Consider the following 17857-nt stretch of genomic DNA (forward strand, 5'->3'; position numbering starts at 1 on the left):
AATCAAAATAAAATATATGTGAGGAGTGTTTAAACCCCCTAAAAAACATTAAAAAAATACAAGATTGTCAGTGGCTATCTGCCACAGCACCAATGTCCTTTTTGTGTGTGAACAGTTGTCATCCGTGGCCTCCTGTTCAGAGATTAAGGGTGTGCCCACAATAGTCAGGGAGCTGATGAGGGGCAGGCTGATGGGAGAGAGACCCACACTGATGGTTTTCAGCCTTGGTTGCACATTAGGATCTTTTCTCTTCTTCCTTTTGCTGATCTGTATTTTCAGAGTATTCTTGAATGAATATGTATTGCTCTTGTAATAAGGGAACAGATCCCATCTTTGTATGTATCAGTCAGAATATCAGTGTCAGTGATATAAATAATACTTAGTAATGTACTCTTGTTGCTTAGCATTTGGTATACTAACAGCATGAGTTATGGAGAATAATCTACTTGGAGATTGTCCTCTAGTAATTCTGAAAGGTCCAGAATATAACGTATTATCATCAAAATAACATGATTATTATAATTTATAGCAGTAATGTGAGCATAAAATTGTATTGAAAATTATAGTTTTCTCTTTATATCCTTAAGATCTTCTGATGCAAAAAGCAAATATGCCAATTAAATATGAAAACAGTATTAGAGAAGTTCTGAAAGAATAACACAAGGCTATTTAGATTGTAGCAGATGCTGCCCTTTTTATAGCCTTTCTGTGTAGGCAGTGTTGAATTAGCTGTTGTTATTTTTCTGTTTTTGCAGCTAAATTATGGAAGCTATGTGGACATCACATGTGTTAAGAGTTTTGTTGATTTGGGCTTTAAAAGGTATAACTTAGCGTACAGCACAACTGCCAAGGCCTAATCGGAGTAAGATGCTGTTAGGTGATCACGACCCCTGGGGCTTAGTCTCTGGGCCAGAGAGAGGGTCTCTGTTCTGGCTAATGTGGGAAAAACATTGCAAAACCCCTAATTCTCAGGTTTGCTATCATTTAATTTTAATTATATTCAACCCAGACCCTAAGCCTTCTTTCAGGTCTTGTTCTGAATAAATTATCTTCTCATCTGGACACCAAGAGCTGTGTTTGAGGCCCTTTTGGAACAAGTGGAGAAGGCCTTGTGGGTCACTGGCTCCTTTTAGCCCATTTTCTGGCTCCTTATTACATTCTCCTTTTTTTGGTCTTTTTATTTTGCTCTAACTTTTAATGTGTTCTCTCTGTATACAGGTATACAGGACCTGTATTGACAGGTCCTTGTAAGCCCCTTAAATCATTCTGTAACAGGTACGTGTGGGGTGAATAAATCAATATTGTCCCCTCTTGAGGTTTTCTGAATCACCGTTGTTGGCAGTCGTTTCCCTCTTTAGACGTCCTGAACTCTCTGCCTCTCTCTCAACACGCCTGTCTCTCACTTATTGTGTTTCAGAAGTCGGATTTTCCTTCCCGCTGGGATAGATTTGCAAACTCCTTGGACGCAACAGTTCTTGGATTCTTTCTATTGTTTAGTAAATATTTGTTGTATTAGTGGATCAACTAACCTCCTAAAGGAAGTCGACAAATCATAGAGAAATGGAGAAATCAATGATTTAGAATATTGGCCGTGGTCTTACCTTCCTAATTTACTTTGCAGATTGTGCTGAGAAGAGGCTGATATGACTCTCCTACTATTTAAATTTGGCTTTAAAGCGAGGTATGATTCTTAAACATTCAATACTTCATGACATTTTTTTCAGTGAGTGTTTAGGTAACATTGATTTGAACACAGGATTTGGGTTTTTTGAGTATCTGAAGCTTATGCAATTTTGGAGTACTTTTAAAGAAAAAGAATAAAAAATTCGAATACAACATTAAGTACAAGGTGTATATTTATTTAGAATCAGAAAAGAATAACAGCAAGTTACACATTTGTAAAAAGCTGACAATTGCCACAAATATCACAAAAGCCATAAAAATAACATAGTCATATTAACTGCTTGATAATACTTATAAGCTTTTTAATACTTCTCCTATGTATTTTTGGCTGCACATTATTTACCTCTTCAATTATCAACAATTTTATAATTTCATTTTCTATGGAGTGAATTGAAACATAATTTAATTTTCCTCTGACATTGTTGATCAAACATTTTTAAAAAATTACCGATAGTTTGCAAAAGTCTCTTTCTGCTTTATAACTTATTATTAGTAATGCATGTGTTTTTAGGATTGTTATCATATTTAGAAAAACCTTTATCAAGATTTTTTTATACCTGCTGTGTAAGATTTAAGGGTATTTCAAAAAAAGTTTTATCGTTCAGAGATAAATTATAAATAGCCATCGAATTGACAGCTTTCATTAGCCAGTTTGTCATCAATGTCGTCATTGAAGTTATCTTCATCACAACTAGTATTTTATGTCAAAGCAGCAAGATATTAAATATTTTTCCAGTATCTTCATATGACTCACTCTTTTTCATTAGCTGGATTATTAAGCAATTCAAGAGTCTATTTATTAATTCTATTTGAAATTTGTCATTTCATCTTAATGAATTAATCTTGGGTATGATTCAAAAACGTTTTTGTTATGATTTTCTTCCTGATATCAGCACAATTTTTATTGATTTTATATAGGAGTTATATGACAGTGAATGTTATTGTATGATGGGTTTGTAATTGTATACTCTGAATTATCAAATATTCCTGACAGGCAAGAGCTTCTGCTTTGACTTGGTGTCTATGAAACTGGAATCTTCTACTTACACTTTTAGATGTCTGATATTCAAGACATCAGATTTCGTATGTTTCAAACTGTGTTTTATTTCCACCACACTGACACGTCTGGTGCCAGGCACCACAGAACATGCTCATCAGGGGCTGCAGCCTTTTGCTCTGCAGCTTCCTTTCATGACACTGGGTGAGGAGGAGCAATGGCGGTAGGGGAATTCCTGGAATCCAGTCCTCCTGCAGAACAGCTAGTGATAATTTAACTATATTCAGAGTTGACGGCCAGCCACATAAATGTATCCCCTTAACCCAGTTAAATGTCTCCCCAACTCAACTTCTCCTTAGCCAGATCCCAAAGTCCACAGCTGCTCCATTGCCCAATACAAGAGGAAGACAAATGGAAGAGACAGCAGTCTTGACCCATCATGATTAAAATGTCTTTTTCAAATTTTACAAAAACATATGACCATGCACCTGAGTAAGGAAGGTGCCCTGACGTTTAAGCCCCATTAATGTCACAGTATCCACCTCCATTACAGCATGAGAAAGAGTCAGAATAGAAACTATGCTTAAAAGAGTTTATTTGTTTTTTAATTTTTTTCTGTAAAAATTAACTCCAAAAAAATATGTGAGATAAGAGTATGTGTGTGGGGGTGGGGAGGGCAGATATTGTAAGGAACTATTAAAAATTCCTTTAAGTACATTCTGGGTCACTTCAAGTATGCCAGTATGAGCCTTGGGCTAGCTTTGGGCTCAACTCTAAGGACACTTTCACTTTTCATTTTTGGTAGTTAATTTTTCCCTTAGAGATATCAGGAAGTCTTTATGGACTAGCAGAGCAGCAGTTCTCTAGTGCATGTCCTTGATTCTGTGGAGAGATGTTTCACGTTATACATTCAGGGACAGTTCTACTGACCCTTACCTCTTAGCAACCACTCCAAGAGTAGTCCCCAAGAGGATTGAGTCAGTCCTCCATCCCAGCAGGCTGAAGGATCTATTTTAGGTAAGAAAGCACAAAGCACGCTATCAAATTTAAGAGGGCTACAGCCCCTTCATTGGCTCCAGGATCATCAGATTGGTGAGAGTGAAGAGGTTTAAAATGCTGTTAATTTAACTAAATTCTGTTTAACTGGCCACAGTAATCAATATTTGTTCCATCTGGTACCGGTTCCAGAGAGAGAAGCTCATGATGTCACCTGTAAACTCTCATTTCTATGTGCCAGGCGTCTTATAAGAACATTAAGATCATCTGAATGTGGGGAACAGTTGGAACCAAATCCTTTTATGTAAACAAAAAATCTAGAGACTTTATCCTCTCGTTTAGTACAGAGTACTAATTAAGCCCAGATTCCAGTCACTTGCCATTTAGTGAAGTTTAGGTGTGTAGTGTTCATTGAATCCTTTAATGTTATCTTCCTGCATTTAGATGAACTGTTGTCTTATTTATTTGAGGAAGAAACTTAGGAAATCTCTTTGGTCTCTAGTCATAAGTAAGGAAATAGAAGCTTTTATTTTACTAAGTGTTTTGGGATAAAATTAAGTAGTTACTCATTCCTTGGGGAAAAGGATGGTGTGTAATCTTCATCTTTCACAGTAGCTCACAAAAAAGAAAAAAGCAATTAGCAGTTAATTCTGAAAGAAAACATTAAACATTCCCCAGACTTTAATCACATGTGGGATAGATAGAGGACAAGAGTTGGGATTTATTTTCAACTTTTCCCAAAGTGTCAATAACAAATCATAGAACACGTATACACACACACACACACACACACACACACACACACACACACTTCACATTCTCTACTTCTAAAACTAATGCCATCTAGATCTGGTCCTTCGTTTCCATACCAGTAACAGTGATGTACTTTTCCCCAGGCTGGCCTCCAATTTGATCTCCTCCTCTGATGCCTGGTTGCCTTTGTTATTCATTTGAGTCCCTCCCATTATTTGCATGTATATAATTGATTCCTACAGTGGCATTGGCTCATGTCATCTCTCCCTTTTCTTTGGTTTTGTTGTCTGTGGTGCTAGATCCACTGGACGTACACATGTGAAAAAATGAATCTAGACACAGACTTTACACTTCACAAAAATTAACTCAAAATGGTTCACATAGATCTAAATGTAAAACACAAAACTATAAAACTACTAGAACATATCATAGGAGAACATCTAGGTGACCTTGGATATGGTGATGGCTTTTTAGATACAAAACCAAAGAAATAATTGATAAACTAGACTTTATTAAAATTAAAAACCTGGGCTCTGTGGGAGACACTGTCAAGAGAATGAGAAGACAAGCCACAGACTTGTCTTCACAGATAAAGAACCGTTATCCAAAATATACAAATAATTCTTAAAACTCAACAGTAAGAAAAGAAAAACCTGATTTAAAAAATGGTCAAAAGACCTGAACAGACTCCTGACCAAAGAAAATACATAAATGGCAAATAAGCATATGATAGTATGCTCAACAACATATGTCATTAGTGAATTGCAAATTAAAACAACAATGAGATACCATGACCCGCCTCTTAGAATGGCCAAAATTCACAATACTGACAACACCAAATGCTGGTGAGGTTGTGGAGCAACAGGAACAACCACTGGTTGCCACTGGGAATGCAAAATGGTACAGTCACTTTGGAAGACAATTTGGAAGAAACTTCTTACAAAGCTAAACATATTCTTACCATACAATTCAGCAGTCTTACTCCTTGGTATTTACCCAAATGAGTTGAAAACTTATGTCCACACAAAAACCCGCATATGAGTGTTTATAGCAGCTTTATTCATAATTGCCAAAACGTGGAAGGAACCAAGATGTCCTTCAGTAGTTTAATGGATAAATATACTGTGGTATCTAGACAATGGAATACTATTCAGTACTAAAAAGAAATTAGCTATCAAGTCATAGAAAGACTGCGGGGATCCTGGGTGGCAAAGGCTGTGGGTGTCTGTGGTGATAGCAAGGGTTGCTGGGGTCCTCCTCTCCTTTTCTCCCATGAGGGGAAGTCGTGGTCCAGGGGATCCCTCTTGACACCAAGCGGTGCTGCCTTGGGGATGGGGTGATGCAGTTAAAAGGCTTCCTATAAGCTTCTCTGCAGCCATCCTCAGTTGGGCTCCACTGGGTTGCTGCACCCTCTTAATTGTACTCTGGAGTTCTTGCACAGCTATTTTCACTCATGAGTAGTTGTTAAAATGTTGTTTCTCTGTGTGGGGGGGACCTTCTAATCTGACATCACTCAAGAGAAACCACTCCTATTCAGTTTCTTACAGGAGATACCAGTCAGTAACAGAAAAAAAATATATAAAAGGTATGTGGATTGGAATGGAAGGTAAAAAACTGTCATTATTTGCAGATATTATGATTATTTATATAGAAAGCTCCCCATCCAAATTACAATTATAAGTAAGCTATTTTAGTTGTTAAGAATTAGAAAGTTTGTTTGGCACCAAATCAATATGCAAAAGTGAATTTCCAATTCCAATAGCATTTGGAACTTAGAAAATGAAAAATTTTTTTTTTTTGGGGGGGAGGAGGATTGGCTCTGAGCTAACATCTGTGCCCATCTTGCTCCATTTTGTATGTGGGACGCCACCACAGCATGGCTTGATGAGCAGTGTGTCAGTCGTGCCTGGGATTCGAACCTGTGAACCCTGGGCTGCAGAAGCAGAGAGTGCGAACTTAACCACTACACCAACAGGCTGGCCCCAGAAAATGAAATTTTAACAATAAAGATCACAATTACAATAGCAATAAAAATATAAAGTACCTAGGGAAAAATCTCACAAAAGATATGTAAGCCTTTTATGTAGAAATTCATAAAACTTAAATTAGTGGAGAAAGAGAACATATTCTTGAATAAGAAAACTCAAAATAATAAAGATTTATACATTTTAATGCTATTCCAATAAAAAAAATCCCAACAGGGCTTTTCACGGACCTTGACAATTTGATACTAAAATTTACATGCTAGAGTAAAGACCCCCAAATAGTCACTATGGAAGAACTTGCTCCACCAAAATCAAGTCTAAGGCAGTATGGAATTAATGCAAGGATATACTATAGACCAGTGTAACATAGTAATGTACTCAGAAACAGAAATGTCCAAATATGGCAGAGATGATATTGCATAACAGTGGGTAAAGAATGGACTTTTCAGTAAATGCTGTTGAAGCAATTGTATAACCATATTGGGAAAAAGTGAAATTATTGAAGTATTATTTATACTTTAACCTACAGAAAAATCAATTTCAGTTGGATTAAATGCTTAAATGTGAAACGAAAAATTATAAATATGTTAGAAAAACATTTAGGAGAATGTCTTTGTGACCCCAGTGTAGTAAGGGATTTCTTAATTTAAAAAATCCTAGTCATAAAAGAAACTATTGTTAAATTGGATTGCTTTAAAATTAAGAATTTATAGTCATCAAAAGACACCATAAAGAAAGTGAAAATCATCTCACAAAGTAGGGGAAAGTATTTCCAATACATGTAACCAGTGAGGTATTAGTATCCAGAATGTATAAGGACCCTCCTGCAAATGGATAAAAAAGACACATCTTAATAGAAATACAAGCAAAAACATGAATGGACATCTCACAGAAGGTAAAAGATTAATATGCTAAAAATGAAATTTTAAAAGCATAATCTCTTTGGTAACCAAGGAAATGCAAATTAAAACCACAATATGATTTTCCATCTATCAGAAAGGAAAAAATGAAAAAGTCTTCAAATAATTGTTGGAAAAGATATGGAACAGCCAACACCTGCATCTGTTGGAAATAGGAGTAGCAGTTGGCGCAGTGATTTTGGCCAAGAGTTTGGCATTTCTTAGCAAAGTTGCACTTGCACATAACCTGTAACCAGGAATTACATTCCTAGGTGTGTATCCTAGAGACTCTTGCACTAATGCCCAAGAGAAATTTATGAGGATGCTCGCAGAAGCATTATTCATAAGTAAAAAACCTCCAAATGAACTATCTAAATATTGATCAAGAGTAGAGTTGACCAATTTTAATATATTGTTATGATGAATTACTAATCAGCAATAAAAGTTAATTAAAGCTACCAGGATTAACATAGATGAATCTCAAAGGCGTATATATATATAGAGAGAGAGAGAATTTTTTTTTGAGCAACAGAAGCAAATCATAGACTGCATACATTATGATTCTGTTTATAAAAAGTTCAAAATCAGGCAACACATAACAACATATTGTCTTGGGATATGTACATAGGTAACAAACTGTAAGGCAGAGATTAACAAAGTTTTAGAATTGAGGTCACCTTTTGGAGGTGGAGGAGGGAGAAAGTACCACTGGGGAGGGGTGTCAGAAGACCTGTTTTATTTCTTGAGCTGTTTAATGGGCAAATCTTTTATTCATTTTATTATTTTAAAAAATCCATATTTATAGATTTTGTGTACTCTTTCGGTTGTATAACTTATTTCACCATAAAAAATTTTGAAAACAAAAAGCCTCATGTCCCTCATCTCCCTCCAGATCCTGATAAATTTGAACTCTTGAGAGATGTGCCCCCATTTGCAGATCTTGTATAGCCTTGCCAATAGAGGTTTTGGTTAAACTTTAGTTTCCTTGGTTTTTTCAGAAAACAATGGATATTTTTGTTCTTCAAATGTAAAATTATATATAATACCATATTGAATATGCCTTTTCTAATTATATATACCTAACTTTCTCTGTTTAGATTTCTTCTCCACTCACCAACTGTCACTCACCCACCTCCACCCTCAGCACTTGAGAATTACCATACAGTAGCCACATTAGAAGCCAAGGATTGCCAGTGATAGTTTTGCAAATATTAACTTTCTGATCTAACAATCCCATCTGTATCTCCTCATCCTATAAACATTCTTTTTGGCAGTACTGTTGAGATCTATTTCTCCGCTTTCATTTTGTAATTAACTTGCAATGTATTTTCTCTAAATTCACAATGAACTTGGCATAAAAGTAATTTGCTTCACCAGATGGTGTTTCTCGCATTCCAGATGTTAATATAGGTCTTAACCCTTGATCAGCTTTAAGAGTAACAACAGTACAGTAGTACTTATGACATCTACCAAATGAGTTGCAGGATATAGTTGGTAAAGGATGAGTGTAGATAGAGTGACCGTGTAATTGATTATACAAACACTTTTAGGAGTGAAAGGGGACACTATTAATAATTATTCTGGGACAACAGGCATAAATTGGAATAGTTCTAGGTAAACTGGGATGTACGGTCATCCTGATTCTAGAGGAATCTAGTGCAATGAGTACCCAGCTGAAGACACATCTGGTGTAGCACAGGTCCCTTTTCAACGATTAAAACATTATAAACAGAAACTATCCTGGTTTAAGAAATATGCACAGCCCTAACTGTAGTCCTTAACCAGCACTCTTGGCAGATGTGTTTGCTAGGCTTCAATGACACCGACAAATGGGGTGCCTATTTATTGAGAGGGGCTTTTCTCAGTAGTCCATGCAAAGTGACATGTGCCCAACTATTCTATGAAGGAAAGATGATTTTGTATTTTTTGTCATTTTAAAAAGTTTATTAGCACAAAATATAGTAACTTGGGTCCTATTCTATATGGACTCAAAATCTAGACAAATAGTTTAGATATAAGACAAGAAGAATAAAAATTCTTTCTGGAGAAGACATGGAAATTATTTGTACAAGTTTATAAATAATAATAAAATAATGAGAATGAGGCTTTATTGAGTTCCTACTATGTGCCAGGCACTAAACTCTGCTCATATTAAACACTTAATCTTCTTAACAGCCATATTGAGAAGTTATTATTTCTATTGTCCAGATGAGGAAATTGTTAAGAGATTTACCCTGGGTTACATAAGTGGCAGAATTAAGAGTATAAATTCAGGTCCATCTGACTCAAAAGCCTGTCTTCTATCTATTATGCCTACTGACTCTCTGGGTTTTTTCTTTTATTATTTATATTGCCAACAGTATCATTACTGATGCAGAAGTGAGGCTATCTTTGGACGTTCATGAGGTAGCTCTTCAATTTCCACTACACAGCTACTACTGGAATTATTAAGTTGATTTTAGGAAGCATCTTCCCATGATTTGGGATCCTTTTTATATCTATCACCAATGGAGCCTAACAAATCAAATGAGGAGAGAAAGGGAAGATATAAAAAAAATTAAATGGAACTTTTAAAGAAAAATACAATATATGAGATAGAAAATATACTGGGTAGGCTTAACAGCAAATTAGACACTGCAAAAGAAAAGATTAATGAGCTTGAAGACATAGCAATAGATACTATCCAAATTGAAGCTCAGAGAGAAAGAAGTCTGAAAATAAAATAAACAGAGCCTCCGTGACCTGTGTGAAAAGATCAGGGACTTTTAAGAATATGTATAATTTGAGTCCCTGAAGGAAGTTGGTGGTTGGAGGGTGAAGGGAGAGAAAAAAATATTTGAAGAAATAATAGGTGAAGATTTTCCAAATTTGAAGAACATTGTAAGCCTACAAATCCAAGAAGCTCAATGAATGCCAAGCAAAATATAAAGGAGATTATACCAAGGCATGTTATAATCAATTTGCTGAAAACCAATGATAAAAAGGAAATCTTAAAAGCAGCCAGTGAAAAAGAGACATTTCATACAGGGAAACAAAGATAAGGAAATTGATGACTTCCCACTAGAAACAATGGAAGCCAGAAGACAACGGAACATCATCTTTAGTGTACTAAAAGAGTAAAACTGTCAACTGAGAATTCTATATCCAGTGAAAACATCCCTCAAAACCAAAGTTAGGATAAAAATATTTTCAGACCAATAAACCTAGAGAGTTCATAGTTCACTGTCAGCAGATCTGCATTACAAATAATTATTTAAAAAGTTCTTCAGGCTGAAGGAAAATGATTCCAGATGAAAACTCAGATCTACACAAAGGAATGAAGAGTGCCAGAAATAGTAAAAGTGCAGGTAAATATATAAAAATTTTTCTTTTTAAAAGAAAATTGGATGTTTGTAGCAAAAATAATAACATTTTGATATTTATTACGTATGTAGAAATAAAGTGTACAACAGTAACAAAGATAGAGGGAGAACTGAAAGTATACTATTGTAAGCCTCTTACATTATACATCAAGGGATATAATAATATTTGAAGGTAGGCTATGATATGTTTGTGATATATATATAGTAAACCCCAGAGCAAGCACTAAAAAAAAAACAAGAAAAAACAAGCAAATAGGTATAGAAAGCAATATAGGACATGAAATAGAATACTAAGAAATACTCAACTAACCCAAAAGGCAGGGAAAGAAAAATTAAAGAATCAAAGAAAATATACAAAAAATAGAAAACAAATAGCAAGATGGTAGACTTACACCTGACCATATTGATAGTTATATTCAGTGTGATTTTTTTCAGACTGGATAAAAAAGCAAGATCTAACTAATTGCTGTCTACAAGATACAAAATTTTAATATAAAAACACAGGTTAAAAGTAAAAGGAGGAAAAAGATATACCATGCAAACATTAGTTGTATATAAGCTAGTGTGGCTCTATTAATATCAGACAAAGTAGATGTCAAAAGAAAGAATGTTATCCAAGATAAAGAGGGACATTTAATAATAGTAAAAGGACAATATTATTAAGAAGACATAATCTTAAATGTATATGCATTTAATAACAGAACTTCGTAACATAAAGTTTTACATGAAGTAAAAACCGGCAGAACTAAAAGATAGACAAATATACAATTGTAATTTAGAGATTTAAACAATTCTCTCTCAATAATTGACTAAGAGAACAAACAGATAGAAAATTAATAAGGATATAGAAGACATGAACAACCTCATTAACCTAATTAACATCTATAGAACACCACATCTAACAATGGCAGAACACACGTTATTTTGAAGTGGCCATAGACTGTTCACCCAGGTAGAACATATGCTTGGCCATAAAACAAATATCAGTAAATTTAAAAGTATTGTCATTCAGAATGTGTTCTCTGATGACAAAAGAATTAAATTAGAAATCAATATCAAAAATGTAATTGGAAGATCCTATATATTTAGATATTAAGCAACATACTTCTAAATAACCCATGGGTCAAAGAAGAAATCACAAGAAAAGTTAGAAAATATTTTGATTTGAATGCTAAAAAAATGGCATCAAAATGTGTGTGATAAATCTAATGCAGTGCGTAGAGAGAAAAATTATAGCTTTAAATGTTTAAATGTCTGAAATCAATGAGCTAAGCTTCCACTTTAAGTACTAGAGAGAGAAGAATGAATTAAACCGAAGAAAGAAAATAATGAGTAGAAATCAATGAAATATAATAACAGAAAACAATAAAGAAACAAATGAAACCAAAGCTGTTCTTTTTGAAAAGATCAATAAAATGAATAAATGACTAATCAAGAAAAAAGAAAGAAGACACAAATTGTCAATATCAGAAGTGAAAGAGAGGAGATGACTACAGATCCTATAGACACTAAAACAATAGTAAGGGACTGTGATGAACAACATATGCCGATAAATGTACAATTTAAATGAATAGATAAATTCTTTGAAAATTATAGAAACTGACACAAGAAAAATGGAAAATCTGAGTAGCCCAGTATCTTTTAAAAAAATTGAACTCATAATTAAAAACCTCAGGTGGTGAATTCACTGGTGAATTCTATCAAACATTTAATGAAGAAACAATATCAGTCCTACACAAACTCTTTAAGAAATCAGAGGTGGAGGTAATCATTCCCAACTTGTTTTTTTGAAGCCAGCATTATCCTGATACCAAACTAGACAAAAACATTAAAAAAAAAAAAAAAAAAAAGAACAGAAAAAGAAAAAAGCACTAGAGCCCAATATATGAATATAGATGCAAAATCTTGGCCAAGACATCACCAAATAGAATCTGACAATATATAAAAAGGAGAATACACATAAGCAAGTGGGGTTATGGAAAATGTAAAGTTGGTTTAGCGTTTAAAAATCAATCAAAGTAATTCACCATATTAACAGAGTATAGAAGAAAAACAGTATGATTATCTCAATAGAAGCAGCAGTTGCATTTGATAAAATTCAATATCTATTATTGGTTAAAAAAATCTCAGCAAACAAAGAATAAAAAAGAACTTTCTCAACGTGATAAAAGTCATCTATGAAAAACCTATAGCTAACATTATACTTAATGAGAGACTGAACTCTTCAGACTAGGAAGTCAGGTGAGAACGTGTCTGCTCTCACCATTTCTCTTCGACATATGCTGGAGGTCCTATCTGGTGCAGTAAGGCCAAAAAAAAAAAGCGGGGGGTGGGGGGTGGGGCACAGAAATTGGAAAGGAATAAGTAAAACTGTCTTCATTCACAGACATTATAATCTTCAAAAAAATCTACCAGAATAAGTGAATTTAGCAAAGTTACAGGATACAAGATAAATGTAAAGAATCAATAACATTTCTGCATGCTAGCGACAAGCAATTGGAAAAGGAAATTTAAAGAAAGTACTCTTCCCTGACTTCAGAACAGGAGGGAAACAGATCACTAACTTAAATGTGATGTGACAAGTGTTCGTAGTGGTGTGCCCACAGTGCCATGAGCATGCAGGAGAGGGGCTCTCAACTCTGCCAGGGGTGGAGGTGGGTCTGGGGTCCAAGGAAGGGGAGGAGGTGAACTCTGGTTGAACTGAGTTATTGCCCTCACCCAAGCCCTTAGTGAGTACTCGTTCGTCCAACCTGTCGAACAGAGTCTGTGCACAAGGAGCAAAATAAACGCTGACCTCTAGGACTTCGTGCATCAAAGGCTGTTCGTGTATTAAACATGAACAAGGAGAATGTGCCTTTTGTGTGAGTGAGAGAGTCGTTTCCAAAGCCAAAGAATGCCATTTACATAATTACTCTTAAATCCTGCGTATGTGTCCTTGTTAGTTTTTGCTAAAATACTCACGTGTGAGTTCTCATTTAGGAAATGATTCTGGAATTAATCTTTGTTTCCTTTGTTAATTATTCCTGGCTCTGCCGCTGGCTTGCTGTGTGATCTCAGTCAGTGCACTACTCTTTCTGAACCTTGGCTCTTAACATACGTAAAAAGAGTAAAAAACTCCTCCCTCAGCCAGATGTTGTGCAGACTAGGCTGAGCTAAAATTTATAAAGCTTTTGTTTGATGCTTGCCACATAGTAGGAACTCAAGTGATACTATTTTGCTTCTTTCCCTTCTACATATTTTAAAGCGTGGTCATTAAACTTTATCAGAAACGAGGTACTTAAACCTCCCAGGTCAAGCTATCGTGGTAACATATCCTTATTTAATGTTAAAATTACATTTCTGTGAAACCATGTATTCAACTGAATCTCCCTTAAATAAATACAATCTTTCTTACATTATCAGCAAATTAAACTTCAACAATTACACTTGCTACTGTGGTTACCTCTGAGTTCCTCTAAAACTCCTCTGTATTTTATTGCTGTGTAAATATTTAGAAGACTTTAAAAGGCTAATTTCAGATTTGGGCCTCCTCTGTTCAACAGTTTATATTTCAAGACCTTTCATACAGTTCGTATTCTCGTTTGTGAAACCTAGCGCAGTTCTCACATTGGTACTATTTACATTTCTTTTGGAATGTGCTACAGGTTTATAAAACTTTGCGTTTAAATTTTTGATGCGATTAGCTGCTTTTAATTACATCTGAAAATCCCTTGCCAAATCATGATTAAAACACCCAGAAACAGTATGGTTGAGACATAAGCAGAGCAAAATGGACCTACATGAAAACTGCTTCAAGCGGTGTAACAAAAGTCAGTCCATTTAATTTGTACATATGTGGAGGATTTAGTTCAAATGGAAATAGAGCAAAAGATAAGTAAAGTGAGAAAGGTAGATAAGAGAACTTTAAAGTGTACAAGTTCAAATGCTGTTTTGTTTTTTAAAAATCAGGGAATAATTGGTTCTTCTGGGGAAATTTTTGGAATAAAAAATAAAACTCATATATAATTATGGTTCATAGAAAATTCCATTTACTGCCTGTTGAGCAAACGCAATTGGATTACTAAACCACAATGTTTCCCACCCCTGTGTCAGTTAGAGATCAAACTCTGTCTCCTCACTAGCTCTAAGGCCCCAAATGCTCAAAAGCACACTTTGGGTCTTCTGGGTGTGAGGTTTTTCAGGCAGCCAGTCACCTCCTCCTTTTCAGTGGATCCCCACAGCTTTCAGTATCAAATTCAAACCCACATCCTACATGGACCCAAGAACCCTCACGACGTTCTCTGGCTTCCCTCCCAGCATCCCCTACCCACCACACACCCCCTTTCCTCTGGCCGTGCAGTACTCACACTTCCCGCACATACGGTTCCGTGCCTTCTGCACTCACTCATTTATTCATCCTTTCAGCCATTCAGTCATGCATCCCACAGGTATTTATGGACACTATGCTTAGTGGTGGGGATACAATAGGAAGCCAGAAAGAAACTGTGCCTGCCCTCATGGAGTTACAGTCAAATGGAGGAAGTAGACTTGAATGGAAGAATCCCACAGGCAACGCTAGAATGACTATGTACCCTGATGGGTGATGCAGAGGTGAAGCACACGGGTGATACAACCCCTGAAAAATTCGGGGGCTGGATCTGGTTGAAAAGTTGGCAATGCTTCTCTGAGGAAGTGACTGCAGCCACGACGCAGGAGGAAGGGCAGCAGTTACCGGGGTGAAGACAGAGCACTGCAGGCAAGAGCAAGAGTGTAGCAGGAGCTGTGGGTTAGAAGAAAGGAGAGAGGCAGATGTGGCTGGTCCACAGAGAGGGAGTCAAGTACAGTGAAGTCGGACTCATCAGAGGGAGACAGACAGGCCTCGCAGGGCACCTAAGGACTGTGATCTTCATCCTGTTAGCAGTCATTCCAGTGGCTCTGCCTTCCCTCTGGACACTCCTCTCCCGTCGCCTTCATCTCTTAGTGTGTCCCACACCAAGCAGGCATCGCGTGTGGAGGAGTGGGCTTGTGGGAAAGCAGGGCTCGGAGTGATTGGCCGACTTTGTTTGCGGAGCTTGAAGAGAGGCAACTTGGCTGCATGAGTCCAATTTTCACAGGATCTCCCAACGGGTGGCCTAACTCTTCCAGCACCAGTTCGGGGGCCCTTTCCCTCAAAAAGACCCCTCCTTTTTAATTCAAACCAAATCCCAGCTTGATGTAATTTCAGATGGTAAGGAAACACTGGATATGATGTGGAAGCATGTGGTTTGTGCAGAAGAACTCAACCATGACTTACTCCACACTACGGGTGCCATCCTGATTCTCATCAGCCTTTCCAGCTTGGTGTTCTGATGATGGGGATTATTAAAGGGATCCTGGAGAGAGAGGCTGTTCCCTCTCGGGAATGTTCCAGTGATCAACAGGGGAACCAAGATGGGAAATCACAGCCGCTAATTGGAGCATAGATGGAACAAATTCCCTCTCATCCCAGAAAGGTATTGTATTTCATGTTGAGGGAAAGGAGAGATTTGCCTACAAATTAGGTTGGAAACTGTAGAGAAGAAATTGTTTGCTGGCCAGACTGGTATGCCAGGACTGTAATGAAATATGACAGAAGGAGAAGGGGGTAGTGCTCAAATAGGAAAGTGGGTTTTCTTTAGTATTTCCTTTACTGTTCTTTTGAAGGGTGAGTTCCTCCTGTTGCTGGTGTTTCCTGGCACTCACCTAATGTTCCTCATCTGGATGATTATTAACTCCTTTGCTCAGCAATTGCTCCCAAGAAGAAGCAGCGACAGCCCTGAGAAATATTCACTATTTATGGTTCCGCTGATTCCTGGAGAGGAGAGTGAAAGCTGCTTTCCGTTTATTTCAGAATCATAACGTGAATGGAAAGGGTTTTGGACATTATTTTCTGTTCATAATTGAACAATGAGGTTAGATATACTGAGCTCAGAGCCTCTGGTGCAGCACCCACCTGGCACAGATCTTCCTGCCACCAAGACCCCCTTGCATCCTGCATCCTCTCCATCCTACGTGGCAACCCCTCCTCCCCAGAGTAACCGCTCCCCACCCTTGGGTGTCCCCCGTGACTCGTTCATTTGTTCTAACTTGACTTGCCTCTCTACACTGTCTTCCCTCTGGATTTGCCTGTGTCTGGGTTTTCCTGTTTCAGAATGACCCATTTGGGCTTAAGTGTTGGGCTTCAGAACTATTACTGCCCAGCCCGGGACTCCAGGCCACAGCACTTTCTCTCCCATCCCTCCTGCCCGTCCATGACAATAAAGGAAAAGAACTATTTAGGGTCATTTGTGTGTTAACTTTAACATATATGGCTCTTAAAAAGGCTGCTCTTCTATACTCAAGTATTATTTATTTAAAAAAAAAGTTAGTGGTGGGGCTGGCCCCGTGGCGCAAGCAGTTAAGTTCGAGCGCTCTGCTGTGGCGGCCCAGAGTTCACCGGTTCGGATCCCGGGCACGTACTGACGCACCGCTTGTCAAGCCATCCTGTGGCGGTGTCCCATATAAAGTGGAGGAAGATGGGCAGGAATGTTAGCCCAGGGCCAGTCTTCCTCAGGAAAAAAAAAGAGGAGGATTGGCAGATGTTAGCACAGGGCTTAACTTCCTCCCCGCCCCCCAAGAAAAGTTAGTGGAAATACAGACAGATGTCAATAAAAGCATTGTACTGATTTGTGATTTCTTTTGGGGTGAATTTGAATGAGGGGGATGCCTGGAGGCTGTTGAGGCAATGTTTTCATTTTAGCATTAAGAAAGAATGTCTTTGATTTGTGACAAAGGTTCATTGGAACCTTTCAACTGGATGAATGGTCAGTGTACCCTTCTAAAGCATTTGTGTGACCCAATCAGGTGGCTCAAAGTTGGATTAACCAAACCAAACAAGGCCTGTGAATTAAGACATTTTGCATGGGGGCAGCCACCTGCCCAAATGCTTAATCCCTGAAAGAGACTCTTAGGTGCTGCTCGTTGAAGCATTGTTCTTACATGGAATTCCTTTCTCTTCACCTCTTACTTCTGACTTGATCCAACTGTTTTTTTTCTATAAGGCAAAGTGCAAATGTAGTCACTGATTTTACTAGAAATCAGTTTTATATAGTTTTCTTTTGTTTTGAAAAAGACTTCAAGAAAAGACTTGGGAAAAAAACTTAATAAAAATCACTTGTTTGCCTTTTCTTCCAAGAAAACTGCCAG

This window comes from Ceratotherium simum, chromosome 1, assembly GCF_057802395.1.
Source record: "Ceratotherium simum simum isolate JZ-2026a chromosome 1, ASM5780239v1, whole genome shotgun sequence".
NCBI lineage: Eukaryota > Metazoa > Chordata > Mammalia > Perissodactyla > Rhinocerotidae > Ceratotherium > Ceratotherium simum.